At 47.0% G+C, this 13,609-nt stretch overlaps 1 pseudogene; it reads left to right on the forward strand.

Annotated features, from left to right (window-relative positions):
• Window positions 1–13,189, forward strand: part of LOC144155182 (uncharacterized) — a 45,079-nt pseudogene extending 31,890 nt beyond the window's left edge.
• The last annotated feature ends 420 nt before the right edge of the window (window positions 13,190–13,609 follow it).

The following is a 13,609-nucleotide window of genomic DNA, read 5'->3' on the forward strand; positions in this document are numbered from 1 at the left end:
AAACAGCGCCGCGGGTTCGGGATGTACGGCCGGACTGAACATCGGATGTAACCAACGTTGATGAATTCTGGAAGGGTGGACTTATCAAAGGTTAGGATGAGGTGCTTTGTCGGTATTTGCTTATCGTCTCTGCGGATGGTTATGCGCCTGACCGCTGTTACGCCCTGACTACGAAGGCCCTCCAGCAGGTCAGCTTCAGATTCATTTAGTAGGTCATTCTCGGAAATCACGACCTGGGAGCTGTTTAGGCTGCGGTGGGGCGTGACTCGGATTGGCAGATCGGCGATGCTGGTTTGAGCAAGAAGTTTATTGGCCTGATCCTGGCTACTGACCTCGACAAGAATTATACCGGTTCGATGTTTTTTGGCCTTATACGACCCTCCAACAATACTGTCAGGAAACTTTGAAATGAGAAATACTGACTGTGAAGCAAGAGGTTTTGATTGGTCTACAGATTCCATCACGATGAAGCGAGGATAGTTGTTCGGTTTCAGAGGACTCAAGTCAGGAAGTGGTGGAAAAGAAACTTCGGTGCGCCCCCTTTTCGGGGGCCGATCACGTCTTGGGGGGGGGGGGTTTGAAAATGCCATATAGCATTGTATAAAAGGAGGGAGACGGGGGTACTTTCTTCTTTGACCTTACCCAGGTAGTCAAAGAGGTCCCGGAGCTCCCTGCCTGGTAGACAGGCAGGGAGCCCATCGGCCGGAGCTTGACCAAGGCTCCGACGGCCACCGTTCACGGCTTCTAACCCTTCACCTTTCAACCTCTAGCCACGGTAGGTAACAACCTAAATATGGGGGGCTCGGGGTACGCGGTGTCGCCACTCACCGTCACCAAGATTACTCAAGGTGCCCCGTGCGGGGGAATTGGGAAATGATCAACACAGCCTGCACATTGATCTTTCACGAAATATCACTGAAACGAAATTTGCAGTATGATTCCAAGCAAGATCTCGTTCATGGTTATGCTGACCCCGGGTAAGAAAGGAAGAAGAATGTGGCGAACACTGCACTATTAGTCCTAGTGTCGGGCATTGCAAAGAAATGGATTCAGCCGGTTGCTTGCATGACTGGGAAGGCAGGTGTTCGCTCTGGCCCACTTTTGATCCTTCTTCAAAGATTGATCAGGAATTCTAAGGAGTCCGGTATTTTCGTGAAGGCACTGATTTCTAATCAGGAAGGCAGCAATGGTGTCGTGGCAAAAACGCCCAGAAAGACCATTCTTTACAATAGATGGCACGAAAATACGTTTCATTTTTGATCCCCTCACCTTTTGAAATGTACGAGGAATAACCTAAGGAAGCGTAAACTGAAGATTGGAACAAAAGTAGTAAATTGGGAACATATTAAGCAGCTCTACGTGTCCACGCCCCACTTAAAGTTAAGTACATGCCAAAATTTACCTTTAGGCATATCTATGAAACTCGTTTTGGCAACATGAAGGTAAAGTATGCAGCACAGGTGTTAAGCAGGAGTTTATACTTAGAAATGCAGGCATTCGTCGCCTTTATTGAGCTGCTCCCCACGGCTGTGGATACAGCAGAGTTTGTACAGCGGATGGATGATTTGTTCGACACCATAAACACCCCCTGTGTTCGAATCCAAGAGAGAAATGAGACAATCTGTCTCCATCCACTGAGCATGTTAAGTTCTTGACTGCATGCTTTTTCTGGTTTCAATCGCGGAAGTTCGAGCCCGGTTGTCAGCCTAGAACCTTACGGAAGTAGTAGGTGGCAGTCAGGGCCATTGTTTTGCTTTAGGCAGAGCTCCAAGCTTCTTTTGGGTTTCAGTTTCTACTGACACGCAACCTCAACCAGGACCCGCTTGAAAATTTGTTTGGAATTGTCAAGCAGCAGCACGGCTGCAATGAAACGCCGAATGCATACCAACTTGCTGCTGGGCTCAAACATATTGTAGTCGGCAATCTTCAAAGTATCCGACAAAAGCAAGTATGAGCAAGACACATCTGTTCTGTTAACAGAGCTGAAAAGGCTACCGCTGTCAGATGTCGCAGGCCAGGGCCAGAGCCAGAGCACAGCCGGTACGAGTCTGGATGTTCCGGAACATCTCTCCGTAACTGACCTGCGTTCACTTGATGTTCATGAAGCAAACATAGTTTGTTACGTGTCAGGGTATCTGGTACACACGTTCCTAAAGAGTAAGGCTTCTGACTCGTGTAGACAACTTCTAAAGTCCCCGAGCCAAGACCTCACCTAGTCAAATCAAGTATTTACGATGTTCACGGCAGTAGAGACTAGGTACACTAGCTGTGCCAACTGAGATGGCCTTTCACCATGTGGCCAGGTTGGAGCAGCTGTTTTCTGTAGCAATAAATGACGTTTCACAGTATCGGAGAAGCTAGTGAGCATCATGAGAGAGGCCGTAGAAGGACCATTTTGCAGCAAGGACTGCTGTGAGGCGTTCCTGAGGATGTTCGTTCGAATTTGCCTACTTTGGTACCTGAGGATGAGAAACAGATACCTAAGCAAGGTAAAAGAGTCCAAGTCATCAGCAAAGAGGAAGCTGAAAAAGCTATAAACGAAACATTATTGGGGCCTTTTAGGCAGCTTGTGAGAACTGCTTTATTAATATCTTCTTATTACTGGAAAATCCATCTCTGGATAGCTTGTTCATCTTCTCTTGAACGTTTAAAATGAAATGACTTACCATGCTGATACCAGGCACAATACAATTGTTCCAGCCAGGAGCTGTTGACCATTCACATTCAGTTGCTTAGTTCATCAGAGAGCCGAATTGCATGATTTTCGCAGTGGTGCAGATTTCCAATTGGGTTGTCGTCTAGTGCATGAATTGAAGTATTTTAATTTTGGTCAACTACACTTTTCGAAATGTACCAGCAATGGAATCTTTTGGAAACGTCTGTTAGTTGGGAGCCCATTAACGCAGTGTCTTACGGGTGTACACGAGTTATGTATATGTCAAAACAGTGCTTTTGGGAAGCACGAAAGTGCTCGGCAAGAGTGTGTACTTAATGGTTGGAGGGTAACAATCGGCATCATGCTTCTTTTTTGGGGGGAGGTGCAGCTGAGGCTAGTTTGGATTTCTGTTCTTACTAACACTCAACCTTAACCATACCCTGCTTAAGCTGTACAGGCTTCACGAGGTTAGTGTCACAGCAGTGCTTTGGTCCTGCAAATGACTTTCGAGTTCCCCCTATGTGAAGGTAGAACATGCCCCAGTGTTCTTGAATCGCATTGTTTGCACTTCGGCAGTGTATATGGTACGCACTTTATTGAAGGCATATGATTCTCACAAAGAGCTCCTGGAGGATAAGAGCCACCAAATTTGTAGTGTCATTAGCACATGTAATTTCCACGTCTTCCAGGGACCCTGGTAGCAGTTTGCCTGTGGTGTGTTTGCATTGGTGTGCTGTTTTGCTGTAAACAGTGTGCCATTTCGCAATGTGGGAGATAGAATGTGTGAATCAGTGTTTGATATAGCAGTAAACAGTGTTCGACATGCGAAGACATTGTACTACTTGCATTGATCTTTTATTGCGGTTCTCAAATACAATTACCATCATATATAATCAGCATTACTGCGACTGAAATACACAATATCCTTCATTTCGCTTTACAAGTTTCTGATCAGCTGTGAATTGCAATAATAACAAACAAGCATTTTTTCACTGCTTTTTGCAACTATACTGTTGCATCTTGATGTGCAATTGGTTCTTAGGTAACCGTGAAGAAAACGCATTAAAGTCAGTGCCGCACAGGTTTTTGATGACGGGTTTGAGGTACCCAACATATTTATGAATTGTTAGGACACTCGTGGAAAATTTTTATGCAGTGATTTCCTCAATACCCTGCCGCGGTCGAGTTGTCATCTTCCTACCTTCTAATGACCTCTTTTGTTGCTTGCGAAGAATCTTGATTTAAAATGCACTGCTGTATTGTAAAAATATGGAAAGTCGTGTATCACCCATTTTGTCCGCCCTCCCTGTAGTGGAAAGAGTACTTACTGACAAGAATATTGTGGAACATTAACAAATGCATTCTTAACCTGTACAGGGTACATCGTCGATACTGTGTCTGCAGTATAGTAGTGTTGACATGACGTACCCAGTAAATGGCAAGGGCGTATTGCATACGACACTTTGCGGTATGAAATGAGCATTGAATGGCTTACATTGCAATAATCTTGCATATCGACGTTCCGTTCAGTGCTGTGTAAAGTTTGTTTGTTAAGAGCTACTTATTTGTTAGCTGCATGTATTTCTTTATCACATCCTGTATTAGTATGCGAATACAGGATGTGCTTATGTGTTTCTGTCCCGTATTTCTTTATCACATCACAACATGTATTCGTAGAAGTGTTTTCAATTTATTCATTTATTCTTTTCATTTTTCACCTGGTGAGATATAAAAACTAATTAAAAGCGAATAAGTCAAAGCATGAAAACAACAAAGGTAAATTTACTCGCTAAAGCTTGGAAATTGTATGGCCATGCCTACCAGGCAACTGAATCTGTGATATGTCACTAGTCATGTGGTTGGGAAACTTAGGCAATCAATTATTAATGCTCTTCTTTATTATATATTCAAACAAAAAATTCTATGTGCATTGAACTGTTGGAAGTTCCTGACTTTGGGTCCAGTAATGCCGGTGATTTGCTGATTTGTGTTGTTTTTGTAGCACGAGGGCTACTCGGCCAAAGAGTGCCAAGGAAAAAAAAGGAACGACTGTTAATACCATCAGCTGACAGTGTCATATCAACGGGGCACATTTTAAGAGTCTTTTAAATCATAGGAGCTACGCTTGACTTAAGTATTTAAATATCAGATCTATGCAGGTTGTTTAAGCAGACTTTCATACTAGGTAATTGAAGGCAAATTTATTCATTTTATTTTTAAAGGGGCTGTGGAAACAAAATGAATGTTTGGTCGTTCAAAAGAGTGCCTCATTAAAAACACTCTGGCCCACTTTTATCACAAACTTCGCTGTAATAAGCTTAACAATGACGAAAATACAGAATAAACATGCGACACTCTAGCTACTTTTTTAAACTGCACCTATGGTGTATTATTGGCAGCTTATTGCAATTGTCTGAGGCCGGCAAAATCCAATGTAAATTAAACAGGCATTACAAGCTTGCAGAACGAGCTATTTGTGCTTACATTTAGTGCCAATTTTTGTTATAGCAGTAAGAATGGTGAGGTAAATAATGGAAATTATTAGGTAACAGTAAACAGAAACATTAGTGCAGACTGTGTGCATTATGCTAATTGAAGCTGCACAACCATCAGGTGCATTTGGCTTGTCTCACCTGACACTGGCATAAGCGATGTCACCACTTACGTGGCCCTGTTTGTCGACCATACCCAAATTTTCACGAGTGATTACTATCAACTATAAGGACAGCGGTCCATGAGTGGTATTGTCACACAATCTATGAAGGCTGACGGGAAACAAGGCAACCATTTAGATGCTTTACCATTCTCTGTGGCTGTAGTCAACATACTAATGTTTGCATAAAGCACATTCTCTGAATAAGTCATAGCTAATGCCACGAAAGACACAATTTAGCGGGAGAATGGAAATTTTGGCTTAAAATGTCTGATGTCGTAGTGAAGAAAGCATTGTTTGTTGCCAGGCAAGCATTGAGGGCATTGTGAAACTCCAAATCATTCAGATAAAACACACGTGTTTTTTTCATGGCCTCTTTAACCAGTGAAGAGTCACTAAACTAACAGGTTTTACTTTTATCATACTAGGAAGAAGTCCTCAGGGTCTCATCTGCAGCACTTGGTGTGGACACAGGAGCTTCTGAAGAGACAGGAGCTGACGAAGTAAGAATTATGAAGAGATGGCTGGATGTTTTTTGCATTGGGCAGAATTTTTGTGTGCAGTTTACGTGACTTGTCTTATTCTTCTTTTAGGACCAAGATGCTGATGAAGGTGCAGCAAATGCTCTGTTTCCCGAAAAAGCATTGCTGGTGTCAGCTGTGCTCACGTCCTATGCGATGCGTCACAGAATTAGCGACGAGGGCACCACAGACTTGTTCAACATGCTGAATGCAATATACCCAGGCAAAGCACCACGATCTAAGTACTTGCTGAAGAAGGCTTTGGGTGCTGATGTGCGAGAACCCGAAAAGCATTTTTACTGCGTGTATTGTAAGGGGTACCTGGGGCAAGAAACTTTCACGAGGCAGGTTTTCTGTGAAAACTGCAATCGGGATGTAGATCTTGCCTTCTGTTCGTTTTTTTAGTGGTGCCTCTCAAAGAGCAGTTACTAAGGATTCTTGCTCAGAAAAACCGGAAGTGGCTTCCACAAAGAGCTCGAGGAGACACAATCCAGGATGTGTTTGACGCCATTGAGCATGCGAGATTGTCCGCAGATTTTTCAAATGATGACATTTCTCTCATTTGGAACACAGATGGGATAAGAGTGTTTGAAAAATCGACATTTGAGATTTGGCCAGTTCAGTGTGAGATAGTTCAACTGGAACCTGCTGCGTGCCCTGTGGTTTGTTTTTTCCAAACCAAACATGGTGGTGGTGGTTTGATTTTATTGGCGCAAGGCCGACACGGGCAAAGAGCGCCAAACAGAAAGTTATTTGATGAGCAGAAAACACGAAATAAAATCAGTTAAAAACTATGAGTACGGCTGGTGTAAAGGGCCAGGGTGAAGAACAAGAGTGGTTAAAAAATAAATAAGGTGGCTGGTGTATAGGACCAGGGGTAAAGCTATGGGTGGTATGAGATGAGTTGTAAAAAGTGAACTTGTGATAGGAACTTAAAGGTGCGCTGAACAGAAAACATGGCATCATCTCCTAAGAAGTATGATGGGTGTGGTGGAATATGTCGTGTGTGTAGTTGAGGGAAGTGTTTGCGTCGTGTAGTGTCGAGTGCCTTACATTCTATGAGGATGTGGATCACGGATAGGGCCTCTCCGCACCTGCTGCACAGGGGTCTTGGAGATCCAGTGAGCAGGTGCGAGTGCGTTGCGTGAGTGTGCCCTATCCGTAATCTAGCCAAGGCGACTTCAGTGTATCTATTGCGTGTGTCGGTGGTGTATGGTCCCAAGTGTGGTTTTATTACGTGTAACTTGTTATCGGTTTGTTCGCTCCAGTGTGTTTGCCATGTTTTGCGAAGTTGTTGTCTGATGTGTGGTTTCACGTCGGTGTAGGGTAATGTGGTTATGTCTACTGTATTCGAGAGTGTAGCAGCAGCGGCCATTCGATCCGCTGCTTCGTTCCCGGCTATACCACAGTGGCCAGGGACCCAGCAAAGGACTAGTTCAAATTTGTGGACATACACAGACATAATACCCTTGACTATTAGATTTACAACGTGATTTTTTGAAGACTTTGTTGACGACAACGCCCGCACGACACTGAGGGAGTCTGTATATATAATGGATTGTGGGATGTGACTTTGAAGGATATGATTAACAACAAGAAGTACACCATAAGCCTCTGCCGTAAAGATACTCGTATTACTGTTAAGAGTTTTAGTGACATTAAGGCCGGGCCCATGCGCCGCGCAGGACACAGAGGTGGCAGTTTTAGAGGCGTCCGTATAAAATTCAGAAAATTGATACTTATGCTGCAAATACAAGAAGTGCTGCAGAATTGCACATGTGGGAGCTCGGTTTTTATCTACATGTGTGAAGGATGTGTCGCATGATACAGGGCGGAGATGCCATGGTGCTATAAAATCTGTTTGAGAACTTTGTATGGTGTCTAAAAAGGAGACAGAAAGCTCTGACGCTTCCTCTCTAACTCTGTAAGAGAAGGGCGCAGAGAACGATGGTCGGTTTAGGAGTAGTGCAGTCATAGACGTATCATAAAAAGCCGATTTAAAAGGATGGTGTGGCATAGATGAAATTTTAAAAGCAAAAAGGAGATCTGTGTATGCTCGCTGACGTTGTAGGTTCCACTTATTACACTCCACATAGAGGCTTTCGACCGGGCTAGTCCGGAAGGCGCCACATGCCAACCGCAGCCCCAGATGAAGCACTGGGTCCAGCATTTTGAGGGATGTCTTACTTGCTGACCCATAAACAACGCTTCCATAGTCTAATCGTGAACCTATCAGGCTGGTAAAAACACGTAAAAGAAGTTGTTTGTCAGCCCCATATGAAGAGTGGGAGAGAACCTTGAGTATATTCATGGCCTTTAAGCATTTATGTTTAAGTTGTTTTATGTGTGGAATGAACGAGAGCTTTTCGTCAAGGACTACACCTAAAAACTTGTGTTCATTTCTGACTGGAATTGAGACACCATTGAGTTTGATGTCTGGATCCGGCCGAATGCCGCGCCTTTTCGAAAACAAAACACAAGTACACTTCACTGGATTAAATTTAAACCCGTTGCTATCTGCCCAGCCAGCTAGCTTGTTAACACCAAGCTGGACTTGGCGCTCGCAGATAGACAGGTTACAAGACTTAAAGGATAACTGCACGTCGTCTACATAGATTGAGCAGGAAATGGTTGGTGGCAGAGCCTTCCGAAGAGAGTTCATTTTTACAATAAACAACGTGCAACTCAAAACTCCACCTTGCGGAACACCGTTTTCCTGCACATGAACCCTAGAGAGTGCTGTTCCAACTCGCACGCGAAACGTTCTTTCAGAGAGGTAACTGGCAAGCGTGTTCCACATGTTACCCGACATTCCAAAGGACTTCAAGTCGCTAAGGATGCCGTACCGCCAAGCAGTATCGTACGCCTTTTCAAGATCAAAGAAGACTGTCATACAGTACTGCTTGTGGAGGAAAGCATCTTTGATATAAGACTCTAATGCAACGAGTTGATCGTTCGTAGATCGCCCCGCCCTGAAGCCCGCCTGGCAGCTCTCGAGAAGACCGTTGTACTCTAAGAAGTACACGAGTCTCCTGTTTATCATCTTCTCGAAGAGCTTACACAGGCAGCTTGTCAGGGCAATGGGGCGATAACTGGCGGGAGAGGAAGGGTCCTTCCCTTCCTTTAGGAAAGCCACTACTATGGCCTCCCTCCAAGAGCGTGGAATGTGCCCCGAAAGCCATATTTTGTTGTATAGGTGTAAGAGTGTTTCAAGAGTGTCTGGGTGTAGGTGCTGTATCATGGTGTATGTAATCTTATCTGCACCTGGAGCTGAAGGTTTGCACGTGCTCAGGGCAGCCCTCAACTCATAGAGAGTGAATTCAGAGTTGTAGGAAGTTTTTGATCGGTCTTTGTCATGTAAGGGCTTTTTTTCTACAGATGTTTTGTGTTTCATAAAAGTGTTCGTGTAGTGTGCTGAACTGGACACGTGTTCGAAGTGTTGTGCAAGCGTGTTAGCCTGGTCTTCAAGTGTGTCCCCTGTTGTGCTAACCAGGGGCAGGCTGTGTGTCTGTTGTCCTTTGAGCTTGCGTATACGTGTCCAGACTTTGTGTGTGTCTGTGTATGAATTAATGGATGTCAAGAAGGTGTGCCAACTCTCTCGTTTTGCCTCACGGCGCACACGTTTCCCTAATGCCTTGGCCCGTTTGAACAAGAGGAGGTTTCCCGACGTGGGGTACCGACGAAGGATACCCCACGCCTTGTTCTGGGCCTCTCGCGCCCGCCTGCAGTCCTCATTCCACCACGGCCTCCGCTGGTTGCGCGGGGCACCAGAGACGTGGGGAATGGACTTTTCGGCGGCGTCGAGGATGTGCGCCGTGAGGAGTTGGGTGGCTTCTTCAACGTGTAGGTGTCCTATGGATGTGTGGTGTAGTTTGGATGTCTCTGTAAATGTGTTCCAGTTAGCTCGTGCTTCATTGAACCTATTGTGGGAAGATGGACTGCATGGGCCTTTACCTATGTATGTGAGTGAGGTGGGGAAGTGGTCACTACCGTATGGGTCAGTGCCCACAGCCCACTCGAGGAGAGGAAAGAGAACTGCGGAGCCAATCGCCAAGTCAAGGCATGAGTGTGTGTTGTGTCCTATGCTATGGTATGTAGGCTGTTTATTGTTGAAAAGGCATGCTCCTGAAGATGTAAGGAATTTCTCTATAAGGCGACCTCGGGCATCCGTGCGAGAAGAGCCCCAAAGAGTGTTGTGAGCATTAAGGTCGCCTGTCAGGATGTATGGTTCGGGCAGCTGGTCAACCAGCGCCTCGAAGTCAGAGCTTAAAAGTGAAACATCAGGAGGAATGTATATGGAGCATACCGTTATCAACCTATTAAATATTATTAAGCGTATTGCTACAGCCTCAAGGATAGTGTTCAGAGTGACAGGGTGGCAGGCTAAGGATTTCCGGGCAATTATGGCCACACCGCCAGAAGAGTGTGTGCAGCCACCCCTGTCCTTTCTGAAGACCATGTAACTATTCAAGAAATTTGTGTGCTTGGAATTCAAATGTGTTTCCTGAACACACATTACACTTGGCTGATTAGCATGCAGTAGTTCGTATACATCGTCAAGATTTTTAAGAAGGCCTCTACAGTTCCATTGAATTATGTTTTCTCTTCCCATTATTTAGTGTGAGAGCTACTGGAGTGTGTGTGTTTGTTTATGTGTCTTCTTTCGGGGCTGTGACTCTCGCCTTTTTTGGCTTGTCGGGAGGCTTTGGCGTCGGGACGCGTTCCTTGCGCTGCGTTGCAGGCAGGAACGGCCCGACATCCATGTCGTCGTCGGATGTCCGAGGGGTGCCCGACGGACCGGGCCCCCCGGACTTGGCCCCCCCTCGGGAGCCCTTCGTTTGAGCCGCCACCGCTGAGGGCGTCCGGGGCGCCAGAGGTGGCACGGGCGGTGCGGTGGCGGTGGGAACCGGTGCGGGGCCCGTGGTGTCCATCACCTCGGTACCCTCCAACGCACTGGAGGACGGGGAGACAGAGGCGGGAGCGGCACCGGTCCCGACGGAAGAGGTTGCCACCACAACCGCTGCTGCCTCAGCAAGCGGCGTGGTGGCGGGTTGGGCTGCCAAAGGCAACCCAGAGGGGGGCGGCGGAGGGACCAGGTCAGACTCGCTGAACTGGGTCCCTGTGGAAACCAGACGCCGCTCCGCCCCCCGGCGAGCCGCGTCGGCGTACCTCCCCAGAGGGAAAGAGGCGAACCTCTTTCGCGCCTCTGGGAAGGTGATGTTCTCCGTGACCTTGATGTTAATTATCTTTTTTTCAATTTGAAATTTTTCGCACTTGCGGGAGTACGCTGCATGCGGACCGCCGTAGTTCACACAAGTGAAGGTTTCGGATGGACAGTTGTCAGTCGGATGATCGTGCGCCGCGCATTTCGCACACGTCGTTCGGCCACGGCAAGAGGTTGTACCGTGCCCGAACCGCTGGCACTTAAAACAGCGCCGCGGATTCGGGATGTACGGACGGATGGAGCAACGGATAAAACCTGCATTGATGTGTTGTGGAAGAACTGCGCGGTCGAAAGTCAAGATAATGTGTTTGGTGGGAATCTCCTTGTCGTCTCTGCGGATAGTGATGCGTCTCACGGCAGTGACGCCCTGATCCTTCAAGCCGGCAAGGAGATCCGCATCCGTTTCGTTCAGGAGGTCTGTCTCGGATATCACACCCTGCGAGCTGTTGAGGCTCCGATGGGGTGTGACCCGGATGTCTAGATCAGCCAGTCTAGTCTGAGCTAGAAGCTTCGTGGACTGCTGCTTGTCATTTATTTCGATGAGGAGTTCACCGGACCTTTGTTTTTTACACTTGTATGATTTTCCTACTATGGCTTCAAGATACTTGGCGATCAAGAAGACTGACTGAGATGCTAGAGGGTGGGTTGGATTGAGCGATTCCATCACAAGAAATCGAGAAAAATTATCCGGTTCAGGAAATGTTAAAGATGGCAATTGGGGAAAAGATACTTCGGTGCGGCCCCTTTTCAGGGACCGATCACGTTTGGGGGGGGGTTTTGAAAATGCCATATAGCATAGTATAAAAGCAGGGAGACTGGGGTACTTTCTTCTTTGACCTTACCCTGGTAGCCAAAGAGGTCCCAGAGCTCCCTGCCTGGTGAACAGACAGGGAGCCCATCCGCCGGAGCTTGACCTGGGCTCCGACGGCCACCGTTCGTGGTTTCTAACCCTCCACCTATAAACACATCGCCACGGTTGGATCCAGCTTATGTTTGGGGGCTCGGGGTCCGCGGTATCGCCAGTACCGTCACCAAGATTGCTCAAGGTGCCCCGTGCGGGGCAAACCAAACATGACTACACTCCTAACGCCTTTCACAAAAAAAAGAACTACAGCAGCTTTCCACTGGGTTCTCCTGTATGAAAGATGGAAAGGAGGTTAATGTGAGAGTTTTAGCTGGCGCATGCTCAGTGGACGCAGCAGCTCGTTCTGCAGTCCGAAACTGTAAAAAGTTTAATGGTTTTCAGGGGTGTAGTTGGTGTTAACATCGGGGGGGAAAGTCGTATGAGTTCTTGGACACTGCCCCAGAGCGTCGAACGGCTCGCCAACATGTAGCAGATACCATTAAGGGCGCACTTGCTGCACCTTGTAAAGGAGTGACTGGTCCCTGCCTCGCTATGACCCTTCCCCGTTTTGACGTGGTTGACGTGTTTATCCCCGACTACCAGCATTGTGCCTGCCTTGGGGTGATGCGGCAACTGCTCAAGCTGTGGCTTAAGAGTAAACACCATAAGTGTGACTGGTATATTGGCACACGTACGTCGGAGCTTAATAGCTTGCTGCTTGCAATAACTCCTCCAATGGAGATTACCCGCACCCCAAGAAAGTTTGAGGACATGCTCTATTGAAAGGCGTCGGAGATGCGCTCCCTGTTGCTGTTTTATGGCTATGTTGTTTTGAAGAGAGTCTTGCCGCTCGTATACTTCAAACATTTTACTCTTTTGTCTTATGGTGTGTACCTGTTCCTGAAAGCAGAGATCACCAAGCAGGACATACGAGAAGCACGGGCCCTATTGGAGAAGTTTGTGGTGCAAATGGGCGTACTGTACACAGCCAGACGTGTCGCATAACGTACACCAGCTGCTCCACCTGGCAGACTCGGTGGAAACCTGGGGCCCGTTGTGGGCTACTTCACGCTTTCCCTTTCAGGGACGAAATGCAGTTCTGCTGGGCTATTTTTCGGGAACGCAGCACATTGGAGAGCAGATTGCTCGCACTTTCGTTTGGTGGCAGCACCTGTGTCTCTGGGCAGACAAAATCGAGGAGGAAGAAGAAAAGTCCTTCTTTGAAAGGGTGGTTGGCCGGCAAACGATTGGCAGGACTGGTGTTGTGCTCCCTGGGGACGTAGTTGGTTACCAGCGTCACAGTTGTTCTAGCCCCGACATCAGGCTTGAAGTTGCTCTGTAGAACCACCTGGGGCTCCTACCAACACAGATAACGTACTACAGTAGATTCCAGTGCAAAGGCATTTTGTGGCACTCGGAAACATACAATATGCCCAAGAGGGTCAATTGTGTTGCTGAGCTCGAGGATGGCACAGTTGGAGTTATACAAGCTCTGGCTTCCTTTGGGAGCACACCACAGCTCTTGGTGCTAGTAGAGAAGCTGGAGCTGGTGCGCACGGTTCCATTCAGAGACGTGCAGCGCGGAATTTATTTTGCAGCTGTGCAATAAAGGAGACGAAGAGCCGCCATAGTGGCATACAGTCCCAGTGCCTTGAAAAAAAATGTGTTGCCATGGAGTGTACTCCTGAAAGTTTTCTAGTTGTAGCCCTGC

Source organism: Haemaphysalis longicornis, unplaced genomic scaffold, assembly GCF_048455015.1.
Source record: "Haemaphysalis longicornis isolate Haplotype H1 unplaced genomic scaffold, Haemaphysalis longicornis Haplotype H1 scaffold_1, whole genome shotgun sequence".
NCBI classification, from domain to species: Eukaryota; Metazoa; Arthropoda; class Arachnida; order Ixodida; family Ixodidae; genus Haemaphysalis; species Haemaphysalis longicornis.